Here is a 22095-nt window from a genome sequence, read left to right on the forward strand (position 1 = left end):
TTGAAATGTGGAACAAGAGCGCCCTAGACAATATTATTTTCCGTGAGGTACCGTTATCACAAGTCACTTAGTGGCTTTCCGTTTTCAGTCGTTTAGAAACGCGAAAATAAATGCCGATTTTCAAAATGGCTCGAAATCGAAAGCAGATAAGCGAGTCGTGATAACGGTTTCTCATGTAAAATAATATTGTCTAGGGCGCTCTTGTTCCACATTTCGATTATCTTTTATCTATTTGACGATATCACATAATTACTGTAAAATTAGCGGTATTTTAATTTCGCCAGGATGAAGACTCTTAAAGGACTCCAATACTTTAATGGAATGTTCTAGCCTATTTATACACAAAAGAAGTCGTGCAGTTTTACTATACGGATCCATAGTATAAATAATAATAGGAGTAAGAGTAGGGGTAGGGATAGCAGAAGGCCCGGAATGGCAACGTCGAGGGCCCTTGGCGCTGATAGCTGCTTAAACGCCTCCAAACTGTTTGTAACGTCATTTTACATTTAAATTGTAAATCACTGTTAGAAAAATGTAAATGAGCAAGTAACTTTCTGTAAACCCCTAATGATCCGTTTCCGTATTACCACTAAAACCAGACTCACAACCAAAGTTTAAAATGTTATATTTAAATGAAGTTTTCTTACACACCAAAAAATCGTACATAAGCAATATATAAATCTGATATTCTATTCAGCCTATTAATGGATTATAGTTAGACAGCACAGGCTATATTTCCATAACTACAAGTTTCAAAAATGTAAAACACACATTTTCTAGAAACACAAAACTGATCAAGAATCAATACAATATTAGAACATAAATAGTTTTCACGCAGGGGCGTCATTTCAGACTTCGCTTGGGGGGGGGGGGGCAAGAGCACCCTTGACATAAGACTTTCATGTTTTGTACTGGTATATTAGTATACAATTGGTTAAAGTATATGTGTTCCTCAAACTCTTGGGGGGGGGAAATTGCCCCCTCCTGCCCCCCCCTAAATGACGCCCCTGTTTTCACGTTACAGTACTTATTTTAATAACTTAAATTTCAGTTCGTCGCTTGATTTGGCTATTTCATACTCGCCAGAACTTTGTCAATATTTGAAAGGAAGTCTCAACCGCAATAAGCATTAAACGAGAGAGCATCTCGTTGGTCATAGAAGACCTTTAGCCTTTTTTTTCTTAGTTTGGAAAAAACCCTCTCGCAAGTTACTTGCATAATGGGGTTAGTCATTATATATTTTAATCTTGAATACAAATTTGGAAAGAGACCTGACTGGGAAGAAAGCTCATACATAATTTTGAATGCACACGATAAACATTTAGAGCACTTCTTCTTCTCTTGGCTGTAGTATTCATATAGAAGTTCACCACATTGTTCGGCATTATTACCTTCTTCAATGTTTTCATAATCTTCCTTTGCCTTTGAGGGGTTTTCAGTTTGTAGAATGTAAAGTTGGCCTAGTATATGACAAACTGCTTCACTTCCTGTATGTTTCGACCTACTGCATTTCGTGAGTGTGCAGGCTTTCTGACATATTTTCAGGGATTTCTTCGTTGGTTAGATTCTAATAATATTTTTAAGGGTCTAACCAAGAGCAGTCAATCAAAATATCCTTGTTTGAGACAAACCTATCGGAAATGACGTTTATAGCCGAACCTAAAATATTGAAATATATTGTTTTCTATTTTAGAATTGCAGAAATCCGCCTACTATCATCTTCAGGGAGTTCACCACTCATTTTTTTCTTTTGCGGGGTTCTTTTTTCTCGAAGAGAAGTTTCTGTTTTCATTTTGACGTCCTTGTTTTAAAAAAATCTTTGAATTAACGTAATGTACTTTCCCAATTTCAAAGTTTCAATGTTTTCAAAGTTGTCATCTGTTCTTTTTTTTGCTTACATGGCTCAACAACGTATTTACCAAATGCCATGCTTTTGAGTAATCTAGTGTTTTGCTTAGCAGAAACACTGAGACAGGTGACGTCACAGAAAGAAGATCCAACAAAACAAATGCTACAAATTTTCAAATTTGCTCCATTACCAATTCAAATTTCGGCTGTAAATTTAATTTTGCAATCAAAATTTCCATTTATCAGTTCTAATAAAACTTAAAAAGAAGTTTGCTACTTACTTGACTGAAATTTATCTTGTAAATCAAAATCAACAATGGCTTGAATGGTCTTATGTTTACTCCACCATCGTGTAGCACCTATCTTCTGTAATCTGTACACTTTTCCTGGCCCTGCTTGACACTTCTTTATCTCTTTTTCCCATACAGATATCTTCTTGTATGAATGGTTCAAGAAAGTTGCAGATTTCTGTACAAGGCCAAACAAATTTTCTGCTTCAGGAGAATGTTGATAGTTGAGTCAGCCATTACTAAATTTAAAACATGGCCCATACAATGAGTGTAAATTATATTAGGATTGTTAGCTTTCAGATGGGCCTGAAGACCCTTGTAGCATCCTTTCATATTTCCTGCACCGTCGAAAGAGCAAGCAATAAGATTTGATGTGGAAACTCCCTGTTTCTCTAGTTTACTTACGACTTCATTGTAAATGTCTTATCCACTCGAATCTTGTACGGAACACAATTCCAGGAGTTTTTTCATATAGATTTTCCCTTAAAAAATGTATCTAACACAAACAGCTAACTGCTGTATTATGAAATGTCTTGAGTACTGCCTTCCGTAAAACTAAACCAAACATTCTCATTAAGATCTCTCAAAATAAGGTTTCTCCCCTGTGACACTACGATTTTCACCATTTTATTAATATTTTTTTTACAAAAAAGTTAGAAGAGATCCTCTTCCCACTCGACGCCTTCCTGACCATTTCATGTTTATTCAAAGAAGACAACATTTTCGTTTTACTTTCCGCAGTGCATTTGTCAACATGAGATTTTAAAATACCATCATATTCTGACACTAATAAGACTAATTGTAGGATATTCCCATTTTTATTGTCAGAATCAAGGGAATAAGCTCCTTCATTTTTATTACCGCTGTATCTTAATACTTGCCTACCAATAAACATAATAATATATATCAACCTGTAAAAGATGTTTGCTTTTCATCATCTTTTCAGTGAAATATTAAATTACACACCTTACTATTTAAAATTTTCTGGAGGACCTATGATCAGTGTTCGTAGGTTTACGTAAGAAAATTTCCCTCAAATTATTCAACATTTTCTATTTCCTTATCAAATTTTCCCTAGTTTGTTGGGAATCGAATTCCTACAACAGAAGTTACGTGATAACACTAATTTAGCTATATTAAAAGAAGTGCCAACCACATTTGTTTTACTCATTTGCTTTTCGCTTCTACTACTTTATTAGTTTTATCCTTCGCTTATTTATACAAGCAAATGCATAGGAATACACCAGTCAACAAGGGGTGCAAATTATGCTACTTTGAACAGACTTTCTCTCTTTCTCTCTCTCTCTCTCACACACACACACACACACACATACACAAATTATTGCTACTGTAAGTATTGATTTATTAAAAAAAAAATAAGTATTTATATTGGTCAGCCAGTTACAACGTTATAACGAAAATTTTCCTTTTCCCTTTCTGCTACATTTACCTCTGAAATTTCCCTAGATTAGGGAAATTTCCCTTAAACTACGAACAGTACCTATGATAAGTGACCCTGATGGACAAGCAGAAGTGATTATAAAATTTCAAACTTCAAAAATTCAATAAAACAAAGATCAGAATTGATGGATAATAATGTTGATCGCAATATTTTAACAGAGAGAAAGAAAGCGAGTTAAATACTATAAAAGGACTATTATTTTAAATCATTAAATCAGATTTTATAAGCAATATATTCAACGTTTCGCAGTAAATGCTCCAACATATTTAAGATATCTATGTATTGCTTCTATATTCTGATTAATTTGTTATGCATTTCTTTCGTTAAATTTATTTGTATTTATAAATAGGGAGATCCAAGTACCAAGGGATACGAATTTTCATGTACCAAGGGAACAATACTTCGTATAGGCTATAATGATAGCTATTTGATGTAGAGCTAATAAACTTATGAATTTGTACTTTTTAAAACCAACATGCCAAGTTCCATACTCATTGCATTCAATTTCAGCAAATAATGTGATAAAACTGTAATAATATTTGTTTCATATAACCTTACATTCCTTGTATTTATAAAGTTACTTGACAATGCAAAACTTCCCATTATATTGAGAATGAGGAAGCAAGTTATGGTTTCTATATTGTACTTATAATTGTTTAATTTAACAAATTAGTTGACAATAATCAGTTATCATTAGATCTATGGTTATTCCTAGGTACAATAATTTAAGTTCCTCGGAACACGCTCCTCCCCGTACCAAGAGACGACATGACTTGCTCGGTTAAAATTGCTCTGGCTCTTGTTATTGCTCCGATACCCATGTAACTTTTACAGTAGGTTATCAGGACCTTATTTTCTTCCTTTAGCATAGCACAACTCACTTTCCAAAAGCAAAATATAAAAAGTGTTTCTGGGGTGCACGACTTCCGCTATTGGAAATTATTTATCGTTTATTCGGGTGCAGAATAACATCGTGTCTGTGTCTTGCAATATTGTACCCCTCCCAACTATCGACACCCTGACCAAAAATGTCTGGGTATGCACCTGGTTACAGTTTATACCTTAAGACTAACTACAAACTTCAGTTCATAAATAATAATAATAATAATAATAATAATAATAATAATAATAATAATAATAATAATAATAATAATAATAATAATAATAATAATAATAATAATAAGGAAAAGCAACAAACTATTGAATAGTGACTTTTGAATGGGTATTGTATGCATGTATGTAGAAGGAACAATCGCTCGAGTTTAGCAGTTTAAGAATTCGGCTTCTTTCCTTTCTGTTTTTTTTTTTTTTTTTTTTTTAGTGTACCTTAATAATTTGTTGTGATAATCGTAACTATTCAAACATTACTATGCTATGAATAAAATAATAACAATAAAAGTGGTTTATCATAAGAAAAACTTACTACGTCAATAATGTTAATTACCTGTAACAATATAAAAATAATTTACATTAATGAAGCTATCAAATAATAATAAAAAAACTCATATAGTGCAAGTTGAGAGATCGCTATACTGCTTACTATAGGGCTAACATTGGTTCAGGGATTTTATTACATCCAAGCACTAGACCATATTTTAAAAAATCGATGGGCAGACGAGTATAGCCACTATTAAATATGTCGAATGCAAGCGTAACTAAAATTGTTATGCGTAAATTGAGGTAAATTAATAACATTATTTTTGTTCAGTAGAAAAATTCTGGGGAGGGCCAGCTTTGCTTCTGGGGGTGGCCGGCCCCCAAGGACCCCTTTTAGTTTCGCCTATGTTCATGGTCCCTTTCTTTCACTTGATTTACGATAATGAGGATGTCAATATCGCCTCCTCTACAAGAAAATTTTAAGTATCTAAAATCAAGCAAATGGTGTCAAGAACTTAAAATTGATGTTAATTTTTTTATATATACCACTTTATTTCTATGTTCAGCATTCGGCGTTATTCTTTTTCGTTTCACTTTTCAGCACTCAGGGCACTCCGGGTCGGGGACCCCTGACGATTCCTCGGTAGCCGGCATGGCCAGTCCGGGATTGGGTAGCAGTAGGAGTAGGAACGGGTTAGAAGCCCCGCAGGGGTTCGTTGGGTTCTGTTCTCGACATAAAATGGTTCAAATTAAAGACTTCAACAATTTTTTCCGCACATTTTACAATCTGTGGAACCATATAGTAAAACTGCACCAAAGAAGTTACACAATTCCGTCATGGATTCTAATGAAGTAATTGGTAGTTAACACGTACCACAACTAGAACTAGAACATATTCTAGAGCTTACACATATACACTGAAGCAGAATAAATGGAAGTTATATGAGTAATGCCATAGTAGCAGCTTTAGAAATATCTGGGAATTATTTTGAATATCTTGATTGGTAATTTGTCATTGGCCATTACATTCACAATGAAGAACACATTGGCATTATTTGAACAACTTCCATTTATTTTGTTCTGAAGTGGTGTGGTGAGCGTTAACCACGATGTGCAATTTCATTACATTTAGCAAAATCATTCAATACTCACAGGGAAACGACCTTATAAAGTAGAATAACAATCATTGGATAAAATATGTCCCAGTATTATATATTTCCCTGATTTATCTGATTTTGCTCTTCGTAGGTGTCCATATTGCATGTAATTTAACATGAAAAGTTGAAAATAGAAATGAAATCTTTAAGTCTTACGTCTCACGATTATGCCGGTCAGGCTAAAGGAGACGGTGATGATAAGAAATGAGTATTGTATAAAACCAGGATTGTAAATGAGCGCACTCATTTGAGCTAGCTCACTCGAGCGCGCTCCTTTTTCGTGAGTTTAATAATGAGCTAACTCGTTTTGAAAATGTGAGTGTTGAGTTGAGTTTAACTCGAAATATAGGTGAGTTTGAGTGTAAAACACGCTAATTTCACGCTCAACACCGCATATTGCTATTTTCACAAACTGTCATCGTTCATTTGTACGTTTGCTGTAGTAGTAATGGCCTGACTTGACCGCGTTTTGGACTTTGACCCCGACATTTGTGACGTCATAGGTCAAAGGTTAATGACCTTGGCCCGGGGTCAGTGACCGAGGGGTACCTAGGACCACCCCCTCTAAATTTTGGCAGGGGTACCATGGCCAGATTTTGGCAGGGGTACATAGGACCACCCCCTTAAATTTTGGATATTGCCAAATCTAAAAATTTGGTATGGTAGCCTAGGACTACAGTATGTACCTCTATTAGTATTGGGTGTCTATGTCGTTCCCTTTTATGGGTAAAAAATTGCCAAAAATGCAAATTTCGGGGGTTTTTGACCTAATTTATCCCCTTTGATGAGGTGTTATTACCTTATATAGGTATATGGGCGTATACAGGGGTTCATTCCCTTTCATAAGATATGGGTATATTAATGCACCCCTTGAAAAATTTGGGAGGGGTACCTTGGCCCACCCCTTAAATTTTGGAAATTGACCAATTTAAACATTGGGTATTATAGTATAGGACCCTAATATATATTATGATAAATTTAGGGGTACAAAATTGCCAAAAATATAAACGCAAGCAATACGTTGTACCACGTGTTTGGTTTTCGACCTAATTTATCTCCTTGGATGAGGTCCTATTACCTTATATAGTTATATGATCATGTATAGGGGTCCATTACCTATCATAACAGGTACATTTGTGCACCCTGAGAGGGGTACCTTGGCCCACCCCTTTAATTTTGGAAATTGCCCAATTTAAACATTTGGTATTATAGTATAGGACCCTAATATAGATCACTATAAATTTGGGTGGTTCACCTCGTTCCCTTTTAGGGGTACAAAGTTGCCAAATTTTAGTACAACCACGTGTTTGGTTTTTGGCCCAATTTATCCCCCTTTGATGGGGTTCTATTACCTTATATGGTTATATGGTCATGTATAGGTGTCCATTCCCTTTCGTAAGACATGGGTATATTGATGCACCCCCGGGAAGGGCACCTTGGCCCACCCCTTAAATTGTAGAAATTGCCAAATTTAACCATTTCGTATCATAGTATTGGACCCTAATATATATCACTATAAATTTGGGTGGACCATCTCGTTCCCTTTTAGGGGTACAAAAATTGCCAAAATATAAACGTAAGCAATACGTTGTACCACGTGTTTGGTTTTTTGGTCCATTTTATCCCCTTTGATGAGATCCTATGATTACAGGGATCTATTTCCTATCATAAGACCCGGGTATATTGTTGCACCCTTCTTAAAATTTTGCAATGGGTCCACTGAAATTGTCCTTGGTTTTGATGCGCGAAGATGTCCCTGGCCAATGTTCTCTAGGAATTAGGTGGAAACTTTGAACGGAAAGATTCATGGCATTTAACTTCTTTTCAACTTTCAAACTAAAAAAAATCAAAACAAAAATTGAAACGAAAACTTTTAAACGAAAATCTTGAAATTAAAAAATTTTCAAAACAAAAATTTGAAACGAAAAATTTTGAAAAATTTTCAAACAAAAATTTTCAAACTAAAGAATTTTGAAAACAAAAAAGTTTAAAGCAATATTTTTTGCAACGAAAAAAAATTTCAAACTAAAAACTTGAAACAAAAAAATTTTCAAACTAAAGAATTTTGAAAACAAAAAAGTTTGAAGCAATATGTTTTGAAACGAAAAAAAATTTCAAACTAAAAATTTGAAACAAAAATTTTGAAACAAAAAATTTTGAAACAAAAATTTCAAAACAAATTTCAAACGAAAAATTTTCAAATAGAATTTAAATCAAACAATGATTAGCTTTCACGGTTAACCGTTAAATTTTATCCGGTTTTTAACTATTCGATTAACAAATAAACGGTTTTCAACTATTCGATAAACAGATGAACGGATTTTCCGTTTCTCGCCAACATTTACCAGTGAGTGCAAGAATTTACAAACTAAAACAAAAAAAATTGTACTCGCTTTAAATACGCATCATTTTTGAAACAAGGTGTTAGTTTTCATCATGGATACACAGTGGAAACATCCATTTACATGTATTCTCGCAGGACCTAGTGGGTGTGGAAAAACGTATTTTGTGAAGCGATTACTGTCACATCTCCCAACCATGATCAATGCAAAATTTCGTAAGATATACTGGTATTATGCAGAATGGGAAGACGTGTATGCAACAATGCCAGTTCCAGTAGAATTTCACGAAGGACTTCCACGAATGAAAGATTTTCAGCCTCAAGATGGACCACATTTGATTATTATTGATGACCATATGCGAGAAGTGAATAGTGATATTGTTGATATGTTCACAAAAGGATCGCATCATCGAAATATTAATGTGATTTTTATAACACAAAATGTATTTCATCAAAGTAAAGCAAATAGAAATATGAGTTTAAATTCTTCGTATTTGGTGTTGTTTAAAAATCCACGTGACAAATCACAAATCAAGCATATGAGTTATCAAATCATGCCTGAGCATCCACTGTTTCTACAAGAAAGCTATGCAGACGCAACAAGAAATCCACATGGCTATTTACTGATGGATCTTAAACAAGATACACCCGATGAAATGCGGTTTTGTACAAATATTTTTCCCGACGATTTGCATCATTACGTTTACGTACCAACAAAACATGTTTAAATTATTGTGCATGTGAAAAGAATGACTTAGTCTGTCACGATGTCTCCTACAGTGAAACACGCTGATCTGCTACGTGCTCTGCACAAAGCTAAACCAAGATTGCGTAAAGCTATTATTGCCAATGCAGACGCTTCATTAATTCATAGTATTTGTGAATGTTGTTATAATGTCTTAAAAGGCAATGTTCCACTGACAAGTGCGCAGAAGTCAAGATTAAAGCGTTACAAGAACACGCTTTGCTATCTCGTAGACAATAGAAAATCATTGGATAAAAAGAAGAAACATTTAGCCGTACAACAAGGAGGATTCTTACCTGCATTACTTGCACCTATTGTAGGAAGTGTGTTATCCTGTATTTTGCTTAAACAATAAACATCATGGAAAATAGCAAGAAGATGGTTTTAGTGCCACCAGAAATGCTTCAACGAATGCATGCATCATCAGCCCGTGTGAGTGAAAATCGAGAATCTAATCTCGATCGTGAAATGCAATCTATATTGAATACATCGTATCCAAGTGATGAAGAAAAATGGAATCAGTACAATAGAATATTACAGAAATATCTTTATGTGATACGTAAACAAGAAGAACCAATACCACTTACAATTACATCAATGAAACCTGATGGTGACGTTCCGAATGTTGACGATAGCACAAAACAAGAAATTTTAGCCGCAATACCACAAATGTATCGTAAGAAAGCCGAACTACTATTCCGTCGTTTAAAACAAGATGACGCAATTACATGAGATCATAAAGGAACAGTGTACATCAACGATAATAAACTACATGGATCCAATATTGTAGATTTAATGTGTGATGTGACTCGACCGAGGAAACATTCTAATCCTCAAGGCTGGGAATTGTTTCGCAACTACCTTGCATCGTCAAACACACCTCAAGAATTGATTGGTAATCCACGAAGATTAAACTATATTCTCAAGCATAATAGTACAACAGCATCTGAAGGATCTGCACCACCAAAACCTGCACCTGAATTATTTTCTTCCGGAGAAGAAGAAGAAGAAGATGATGATGATGTTTTAGAAGTCCGACCAAAAAGAAAACGTATCATTCCACAATGGTCAACGTACAAACCATGAACAAAAAGTTGAAATCCATTTACTACAATCCAGCACACCATGCATCATTTTCTACTGCAAAGAAATTATGGCAAGCCACAGGAAAATCTATACCTTTAGCCAAAATAAAACTTTGGTTAAACAAACAACCTACCTACACGTTACATCGTCCTGTACGTCGTCGTTTCCGTAGAGATTTTTATCTTGTCAACAATATTGATGATCAATGGGAATGTGATTTAACTGATTTACAATCACTTCAAAACTATAATGACAATTACCGCTATATTCTTACAGTGATTGATGTGTTTAGTCGGTACGGATGGGCTGTACCACTAAAATCAAAAAGTGCCGAGGATATAGTGAATGCATTTGAAATGATTTTCTAGGACAGGAAACCAATTGTGCTACGTAGTGATCAAGGAACTGAATTTACCAACAAGACAGTACAAAAGTTTCTCAGGAAGCACAACGTGCAACATGTTACAACAAAGGATCCAGATATTAAAGCAAGCATCGCAGAAAGATTTAATCAGACATTGAAACATCGTATGTGGAAATATTTTACCAAATATCAAACATACAATTACATCAAAGTATTGCTTTTACTTGTAAAAGCATACAATGAAAGTCGGCATTCCAGTATTAAAAGGGCACCTGCAAACGTTTCTCAAGATAATTTACTGGAGGTGTGGCATAACTTATACGACAAAAAGCTACAACGTTCAAAACAAGATATGGATTTATCTGTTGGTGATACTGTTCGTATAAGTAAAACAAAACGTATCTTTGACAAGGGTTACCTCGAGAACTGGACTTGGGAAATATTTAGAGTAAAAGCCATTGTACCAAGAAACCCACCAGTGTATCGACTAGAGGATTTAAATCATCAACTCATCGATGGTGTTTTCTACAGAGAAGAATTACAACCAGTGCCGCTCCCTTCGACGTTCCTCATCAATAAAATATTACGTACAAGAACAAAAGGTCACAGAAAGGAGTATCTCGTCCAGTGGAAAGGATATCCTTCCTCATTCAATTCGTGGATCCCTGCAACTTCATTGAAGAAGAAAAAGAAGAATGGAACCTGATGAAGACTTACGTTACACTTCCCAGTAATAGTTCCATGGATTATTTTCCAGAAAATACATTGACTTCATATATTACAAAATTACAACGACGTGTAGAGTTTCGCCAGAAATGGGATGTGGCAATTGTAGAGATTCATTATCCACATTCTTTGCTGAACATTAACAGTAAAAACAATAAAATATATTACAAATCATCAAGTAGTAGTGATCAGGAACCGTGGAAGTTTGTAACGATCCCTGTACGCTATTATAACAATATACGGGATCTTATTCATGCAATTAATATACATCATAAAGAAACCAATTTATTTATATCGCATGACGCAACTAATAATATATGCCTCATAAGACATCCCAATAAGGAAATCCATACTTCTGTACAAATCTCACCAAGTGTTAGTTTAATGCTTGGATTTGAACCGAAAAGTGATTTAAAAGATAGGGAAAAGGGACAATATACACCGGATGTACGATTAGGCTTACCCTCACAAATGTACGTCTATTGTGACATTATTGAATCTGTCATTGTTGGAGATACAATGGTACCCTTGCTACGAATTGTCAACATGGATCCTGTGAATCATACTTTTGGAAGTCATGCAGTACAAATCTTTAATCCTGCACATTATGTTCCGGTGGAAAAAATGAATTTTGAGCAAATACAAATCGATATAAGGGATAGCACAGGTCATCGTATGCCATTCACCTTTGGAACGGTGTGTACAAAACTACATTTCCGTCGTCGTCGTCATGACTGATCCGTATTTGCAATACTACCAAAAACGGGACGCAGACAAGGTTGGACGACGACAAGCCTGGACACTTAATTTTGGTCGCTCCCGACAAGGTTGGACAACGACAAGGTTGGACGACGACAAGCCTGGACAACGACAAGCTTGGACACTTCTCAATTTATCCTCGTGCGCCAGACTCGAACGAATTCCTGAGGTGTCCAAGCTTGTCGTGGTCGATCCCGACAAGCCTGGAAACATCTCATTTTGGGTCGTTGACGACAAGGTTGGACGACGACAAGCCTGGACACATTCCTGGGGTGTCCAAGTTTGTCGTGATCAATCCCGACAAGCCTGGACACATCTCATTTTGGGTCGTTGACGACAAGGTTGGACGACGACAAGCCTGGACACATTCCTGAGGTTTCCAGGCTTGTCGGGATCGATTTTGGATCGCTGACGACAAGGTTGGCCAACGACAAGCCTGGACACATTCCAATGGGCCGATTTGTTGCATTCAAAGCACGTAGCAATAAGTTTGTTTAGCGCTGAAAGAGCAGCATTGCGTGAATTTCCACCAGAAAAGTTTCGTTCCGTTTCCAGGTTCGGGAGATGATAAATACCCCGGAAAGTAGCACCGTAGGCTCCATAAAGTTGCTTTGTTCGTTTTTACCAAAAATATTTCAATCCAAATATAAATTTTGTGAAAATGAATATATTTGTGGGTGTGTATGAAAAGGTACAAGTTCGCGGGTATTGAGCTATTGGTGTTTTTTTAATGTTTGTTAAAAGTAATAACCATATAAAATGCGGTTTAAATACAATTTCAACATTAAAAATTATTTTCATAAAGTTAAAAAAAGGTATACACTTTTTATATACAGGGTTTTTATGTACATTTAATTTGACAAATCAAAATATCTTTGGAACGAAGAACAATATTCAAATTCGGTTTACGCAAGAAGATAGATAGTGTAGGGGGCACCGTGAGACGCTATAGAGTAGAATCTGTAGATCTAGTCGTCTTCTTCTTCCCGAGTATTATCGATATGCAAAATACTGATTCCCCATTTCATCCACGGTAGTTCGCAGTGGAACAACATAAACAGTCTCTTTAATGTATCCTACCCCACACAAAGTGACAACAGGTGATAATCCACTATTAGAGATCCTCATACCAGAAATTCTAGAAAATTTCTATGCAGATTTTTCGAATATCACTTCTGATACGAACATCACCCTTATTGGAAATATTATACTGATATTTCCAATAAGTATATTATAATGTATACACGGTGTCCGGTGAGGAAATGCAAAGATTTTGGGATATGATGGGGAGGGGGGATCGGGAAGGTCACGCTAAGCACAAATGCTTATGTAAACATAGGGTCTATTCCCCTTCGTTTCGGAGATAGGAGTGAGGGTAACGTTTTTCGTGGTGCACTTGCCAATTTTCGTTTGAAACATTATAGCCCACCCTGTAGTTGGTCTTACGTTACATGCAGTTTATCCCAGTATTTTCCTATTTTTTAAAGGTTAATAGCCTTAACGCCCGACTTCGTATGGGGAGATCTGGTTTCTTAAAAATATATTGAAACACTATTACCTATTTCTACTTCATTATACTACACTGAGAAAAAAATGTAGGTGGCATACTTAAAAACGTAGGTTACATTCGTAATTCCTGTAGTTTCTGGACTTAACGTACAACCGTATATAACATCCTGCAGCAAACGTATAGCTGAAAAAGTATGTATTATACGTACTGTCTGCACAAGTGCAATGACGTCATTCGTGTGACGTTATCTGCAGTAACAAGTATACACGGAGGTAATATCTAGCTTTGTGACGTCAGGGTCGTATGTAGCATGTGGGTTAATAATGACGACATACACTGACTATCAGGACGGAGCATGATTTCAAGAAGTATGCAATATACGTTCTGTACGTATGTTTCTTGCGTTCAACCCCGAGACAGCATCTATATTGTACTTGTGCCCCATACGTACGACTAGATACAGTATACGTATTGTACGTATGTATTATACAGATTTTCCTTATGTCGCACACAGCTTGTCCAGATACAGCATACAGAATATCCGTATGCACCATACAGAGTGCATATATGTAGCTTACAGACTGTCTGCATGCAGCATATAGATTATACGTATGTCGCGTACAGGTTGGCCATATGTAATGTATAGATTGGATGTATATAGCTAATAGGTTGTCCATATGAAATATACAGATTTTACCTGTATCGAATACGTATTGCCTTCTTGTAATGTATGGATCGGACATATGCAGGATCTAGAGTGTACGTATAGTGCACCATTATTAAAGTGCTGCAACATACTGCAAAGTGCATGATACATTCTTACTGTAATGTTGTCAAATATTGTTTTACTCTGTATGAAAACAAAAATAGCTTAAAATATGGTTGATCTCCTTTGTGCCAATAATAATAAAATTAACAATACTACACTTTTCAAATCTTAGTTTGGAGCAGTGAAACTGTCCAAAGAAATGTATTTACCTGCAGGGTGTCCTATAAGTTTGGGCTTCCTGCTAATTCGTTGGAAAGCTACTGCAAAGTCAAGTGTTGAAAAGTGACACAAGCGTTAATTTTAAAATTATGGGCACAAAGCAGGGGCGGATCCAGGACGGACTTCTGGGGGGGGCGGTCGGCGGTAATACTGCTACTTTTAAGAGCTCCAAACTTGTTATGGATGGGTTTATTTATATATAAAATAAGAAAGTTTCCTCTTGTGGGGGGAGCGATCGCCCCGATCGCCCCCCTCTGGATCCGCCCCTGGCACAAAGGAGGTTAACCATATATTAAACTATTTTCGTTTCCATACAGAGTAAATCAATATGTGATATATTACTGTAAGAATTTATCATATAGTTTGCAGTTAGTTAGTTGCAGCACCTCAATAATAATGCAAAATGCACAGCCTTATACAATCCTATATTCAAACTCAAACAAGATTTACGTACAATCATTTATTAAGCTGTTATCATCCATTGCTTGTACGATATAAAGATTATTTTACCTCATTCTTTTCCTTAATAGTATCTTCTACTAAAGTGCAGTTGTTACCACAAGAGGCCTGAATAGAATTTTCCAGAAATAACTTCTCTGTACATTTTAATTAACAGGTATGTCTTTTTTTTTTAATGTCGCAATAATTAAAAGTGTGGTGTCAGCCGGAAACGTATTCGCTTACAATATGATTCCTACTCAGTACTCGCCATTAAAAATGAAACACCAAGAAGGAGACTGGGTAGATGCGCCAAAGTTCCCAGGCCGATACCTAATAGTAAGTGCAGAATACTCTTAAACGTTCGCTGTATTCGCTGTGTGACAACGTGGTGACAGCGGAGGCGTTGTGCAGCCATCGACTAAACATATTTATTCTTCCCTGCTATAGACATTCTGCAAATTTGGACTTTCCTGGATGCATCCTTCTTAGTGCAACATTTTAAGGAAAGAGCAATTTAACAGTCTCATACATTGCTTAAAGAAAGAGCAATGATTCTCAGAATTACTCGGAAGATATATATACACAATAATTTAAAACGGTTATTTCAAACTTTGCAATTCAAAGCACGAAAAGAACTATAGATAAAGGAACACTGATTTTAGCCAAATAGTAATTAGTAAACTCAATCACACTCAGTACCATTAGTTGCTTGGTGTTATCCGTAAGTCAGAGATCACGGTATCTCATTTCGTGTAGATTTTTGCATTTGTTTAACGCTAAAAATGTATTTTATCGCTAATTGAACCCAGTACCATATATATACCGACAGGACGTACCTTAGTCACAAGGTGACATGAGTGAAACACTAAACTATTCGATTGACACCTGCGGCCTTGTCAACACTAGAGAAAGTTACAAAGTGATTAAGTAAATACGGAACATAGTTCATACAAAGTATAGCGATGTATGAAGTCTCCGTTTCATACGACTTGGATAAAGGATACATCTGAAATAGCAACAAAGAAATATATAATGATTTCTCTGGATAATTTGGATTAGTCCAGAATTCGAACACACACACGCTGGTAAGTCCAACATTTTTTTTTAACTTCTTTCTTCGGATTCCCAATAAAGTTGACTACTGAAAAGCTGAGTTATAGATTCTGTATTAAAACAACACCTTCGCTAGACATGTTCAGTATACACATTGTCTTACATACAGAACAATACATTAGTTATTAATGCATGTCTGAAATAATAGTGCTTCGTATAGAATTTTACTTCATCCAATCGCAATAGCACAAAGATAAAAAATATTGCTAGGGATAATGTTCTTATTACAGAGAAAAAAAATTAAAATGACTTAACATTAACAATCATTTTCTTTAAACAGAGATAATATTTTATTATAATTTATGGAAGAAAGAAATAATTTGTAGTACAGTATCTTTATTAGGGTTATATATTCGTACAAAATAATGTAAGTACAACTGAGTCTGTCTTCAGAAAGGGCGTACTTTTAGCCACAACCTACACTGCTTCTTTTGACTGTCTTTCAAGCAGAATCCTGGTTTGATGCACGAAATACCTGCAACAAAAATCAGAAAATATTTAAAATGTTATATTCAGTGTGCTTAATTTGGTTGTACTTAACAATACAAAGTATCTTAACATTTTTGAGATTAAATGGACAAAATCTGTTCGGTCAGGTATGGACTTTTGGGTTGCACGTAGAAAAACTATGAAGTGTTTATTGATGCTGAACAACAACTCAAAATGTATTACCATTCAAAAGTAAGTGGGTACCTCAATGGTGTTCGGGCTACCATGGGGTACCTAATGTCTGTATTTTTTAGATATATGAAAATATATGTCTCTAAAATGTAAGGAACTGATATATGTTTACCGAAAACCTCAACTCGGTAAGCCTTATGGATATCGAGATATGGGAAAATAAAGAGCGACACTACAGAACTGTGGAGTTTGCGTACTAGTGTGACGATGTGCAGACTCTTTTTAATTATTTAGCTCGTTTTATTCCACCATAATGTAGAGATCTGCTCACGCTAATTCTGTAGCGGATGTCACAAAGAAATATACTTAAATTACACCATTATTTTCATGGGAAAAGGTGGTTTTAATCTAGGGGAATGACAACATTATTTATAAAAAGTAAGTTTATTACATAACTAAAATGGTAATATATAACAACATTTGATTTAGTGATTCAACAAAAGTAATGGAATATCTGATAGTTCATTTGATAGATTGATACCTAACTTATATATATATTGATTGACAGGCTAAAGATTGAAATATTTAAGTTAGAAGATACGGAAGATGAAATACAAGTATGTGACAACAGTTCTTAATCTTGAAAGTTTTATGGTAGGTACACAATTCATTTTGAAGTACCGCATGACATCTCTAAACTTGAATTTTATGATGCAACAAGAGATTATACATACCTTATGGTAGTATTCTTGTAACTCTTAGAAACTTTGACGATGATTCTGTCTGGCCACAACCGACGTCTCGAACCTCTACACCCTTGCACCGGAACAAGTGATCAACCGTTTGAGACCTTGAGGTTCTTTTATATTATTCTCGAGGGTCACACCCAAGCCTCACATCCGTCGGTACATCCGTTTTATCATCTCCACAAATATGGAAACTTATTGCTCTTTTGCATTTTGATTGGCTCTTAGAGACTGCCGCACCCAAAATACGTGGCGTGACACACATGTACATACGTGTACTGTCACAGCCGGAAGAATTAAATGGCGTGATCTCTAGACTTATCTATAGATTCATATCTATATAACCAATTTCAACATATTAATGCGGTGTCACGTTGCCAAAATCATGATTATGTATCCTGTAGGATGACTATGAGTAATCTTCGACAAGTAAACTTCCTACAAAATTGCGCAGCAAAAGCAACATTAGTCACTTTCAGAAGGGTTTACGTATTTCCTTTTTTTCTGTTGCTAGCCTGTAGCAAGTCAAGAGAGAAAAATGTCTTTTAAAATGCATATGAATCAAAATTATCTTTTTCAATTCCTTCAATAAAGAGCAATGTAACCATATATTTGAACTCAGCGTCACATTCCCACTGCTTCATAATTTTCGACCTCGAAAATCATCAAGAAGCGAGCGGTGAAGCTGGAATACAGATATCCTTACTTTTCGAGTGACCCTCGAAAAAAAATATATATACATATATATTTAAAAAAAAAGTTTTCGCGAAGTGAAGAAAGCATAGGTTATGTATACTTATGAGTCTGTTGTCAGCATAGTCGCATTTCATCTTTTCTTAACAATAATACAGAGAACGTTTATAACAAAATGGTGTCTCTGTTCCTTCACATAACACAACTAAAATGGAAATACATTTGATTATGAATGAATTACATCAACTAACAAGAATATTTTAGTGATTATGATTGAGTAACATCAACTAACAAAAATATTTTAGCTTGACACATCATATAACATTACTGATGTACTATATCAAAGTAAAGATGAACAACATTTCAATGTGCTAAAATTTGCAAGAAGTCACTTGAATGAAATATTACACTAAAGTTGAAAAGTCAATGACATATTGAACATGCTACATTAAGAGAAAAAGTCAATTTTCTCAATTGTCACAAATGCTACGATTGCAAGAATGCAACAGGAGAACAACCTACATATGTTCATTAACAACTAAGATTTCTCAGTTCTAAAGATTCATTATTTAAAAAAATCTTGCATAAAAACCTTAACGACAAGTATCCACATTTTATTGGAATTGTAATATATGCAAAAAGGACAGAGAATAAAGTAATGACAGAGAGTGAATTAGACTACTGGACAATAACAGAGAACCGTTCGGTTTATCATTCTAACGGTGATGTTGTAATGTTCAGCACACTATCTTAAATTCAATTCAGTTTCTTTAGTACAGTAGATTCACTAATGGCAAATTCTGAACTTTAATGAAAGTAAGTATTAATATACGGTTACGTACGTTAAATACTACAATCTAGTGAGATGTGTACCATCTCATATTCAACGAAATTGGGTCCCATTAAAAAATTTAACACTACACAAGTAAGTAAGAAATAGTATTGTTATAATTAGTAACAATGTAATATACTCAGGAGCACAATAGTTTGCATTATTTCATTACATTATACACATATTTTAATTTCAATATTGTGCTTATGAAGTGATTGAATGAAATAAGAGAACATAAACCATTGATTAAGAGATTGGCACCTAAGATGAATGGAAAAGAAGATATGCCAATATATAATTTGGGGTAATTACATAGCAAGACAGCCTTGTTTCGTTGTTTACAAAGATAAACAATGTAATATACTCAGGAGCACAATAGTTTGCATTATTTCATTACATTATACACATATTTTAATTTCAATATTGTGCTTATGAAGTGATTGAATGAAATAAGAGAACATAAACCATTGATTAAGAGATTGGCACCTAAGATGAATGGAAAAGAAGATATGCCAATATATAATTTGGGGTAATTACATAGCAAGACAGCCTTGTTTCGTTGTTTACAAAGATAAATGAATGATTACAATTTAGTCACCCCAAGTAATTGGTAATGAGTAATTAGTAACGTCAACTATTAATGGGGTTTAAATAGAGATCTCTACAGTTACATAGCTCGTAGAGATTTGGTTACATAAGGATTCGAGATATCAACAAGGGTTGAATTACTATTATTGACTACTATTGATTTGTTAATTTATTATAATGAATTTCCAATATTTAAGTGCATGTAGATTCAAGGAGGAACTACTGTCAAACTGTTGATATTGTGATCTTGAATTTTAATTTATCTCTTTACTATAGATTATATTATTTTAAGCGTGACAATTCAAACAATAATAGTACAATATTGAGTTTACTCGTAGAAATTGCCTTGAGTCTACATGTTATGAATTTAAAATTTATTGGAACCCTGTTTCGTTTTAAGTAATCTTCCAAAATAATGAATAATCCTCTCTTTCCTTTCTCCTTTTTTGTGCGTTTTAAAAGTTTACAGGTGTATTCAAAGGAGCGAGGAAGGAAAAGGATCCTTTGTTGTTTATTATTCGGGAACTTCGGAGAATCGAACCAATACTTAGATTTGGGACCTTCACACTTAGTGGTTTTTACTTCCGCCTGGTCATGGGCGAGTTTTATTAGGTATACCGAATTGAGTCAATTAAAGAATTTTAATCATTCACATTTTATTAACTTCTCGCTGGCATTAAAGTACATTGCCACAGGCGATTATTCACAATCTTAGATTAGGTAAAACCGCAGGCATTTCCTGTTTACTGTCTACAATTTGCATAGACAGGAAGCGTGTGCCAATTCAGCTAGGAAAACGTTTACAAAATTTCCAACTGAATAAGAAGTAATGCTATATTCCTTTTTGTTTTTACTGTTGGAACCCACAAGAATCAGGGGCTTAATTGTGAGTGTTATTGAGTGTTCATAATTCACAAATAAAGTGTCGGGTTGGATACTCCTTATTCGAGTTAATGTTCTAAGGATGACACCATACATCATATAAGGAAAGTAATAGGTGTCTCAATTCTTTTTGGTCTATTAATTATTTCCAATAGCGGATGGGTGGATGCCGGATATTTTGTATTATGCAAAGCTTGTGACCACGTAGTCAAACGTTGGTAATTCGCGGATTGACATGCACATCGTAGTTACTCTTATTCTTGAGAGTCGCGAAGTGATCGTAATGTAGGTGTTTGTGTGAGTGTTGTTTAAGTAAGAAATGCATATTGAATGCAAGTACATCAGTTCTTACTAAAATATAAAAGTGCGTTTAATACTACGGGTAGTTAGGGATTTAAATCATTTTGGAAATATTATAATCGCGTCGGCGTGATTTACTTCAGCATCCTACCTATGGATAACCATGGGTAAAGTGTCCAGTGGTAAGTAGAAACTTAGAAACTATATTCTGACATAGTATAATACTCTAACACTTGAATGTAATGCCACGTTGTGAATTAAATACACCACTATACACCATTAAAGACAATTACTTCCTGAAGTTGTAGTCTGATGTCCGAAGTACAGTAAGGATTTCCAAATTATTTCCAATTTTACAAATTACAAATTTTACTCTTCTTAGGCATTCTTCCATTTTTCAAGGAACAGAACTCGTACTCAGAAGTCAATTAGATCCATGAAAATAGAATAAAACACGATTAGTTTATAATATATCATTTTCAATTAAAAGATTTAAATAACTAATAAATAACTAAATAACTTCTCCATTTAACTAAAAGACTGATATGATACAGCATTTTATAAGCAGAATTTCCTAACGCAATGTTGATAAAAATTATATAGATATATTAAGTAGTAAAAAAAAATGAACTTATAGTAAGGAAACAAAATTAAAAGAAAAAAGTATTTGGAGCAAAGAAAAATAAAATTCTTTGCAATAGTAAATGGTAGTTACAATGATTAGAAAGTCTCACTAATATAAGGAGGGAGCGTATCCAATATTGGGCGCACAAGAAATACGCACAGGAAGCTATGCAAGTAGTCACAATGGAAGTAGTGGTATTAGAAGAAGGTATTCAAATAATATTTGTTATAGGAAGTAATACTTGTTTTATACAATAATTGTTATAGGAAGAGTAATGAGGGCAATTGTTATGTAACATGTACATTCTTCAATTGAATGTAACGAATTTAAGTAAGTGGAGATCGATGGTAATTTAGACGGGGAATCGAAAAGTGAATAGCTTATATATACTCATTAGTATTACTATTTAACTTAGATGACAGTACAGATCATATGTATTTTATCACTGTTATTATTATTATTATTGGTATTAGCATTATTAGTATTGCATGAAAACTTATGGGTAAGGTTGCTGCTATTCAACTTGACCTAATTCCAATAGTAGAACTAAGAGTGTGTGCTGATAACAGTTGAGTAAGGAAGTAGATAACTTACTTCCGGA

The sequence above is a fragment of the Thermobia domestica genome, chromosome 3 (assembly GCF_964235325.1).
Source record: "Thermobia domestica chromosome 3, izTheDome1.hap1.1, whole genome shotgun sequence".
In the NCBI taxonomy this organism is placed as follows: domain Eukaryota; kingdom Metazoa; phylum Arthropoda; class Insecta; order Zygentoma; family Lepismatidae; genus Thermobia; species Thermobia domestica.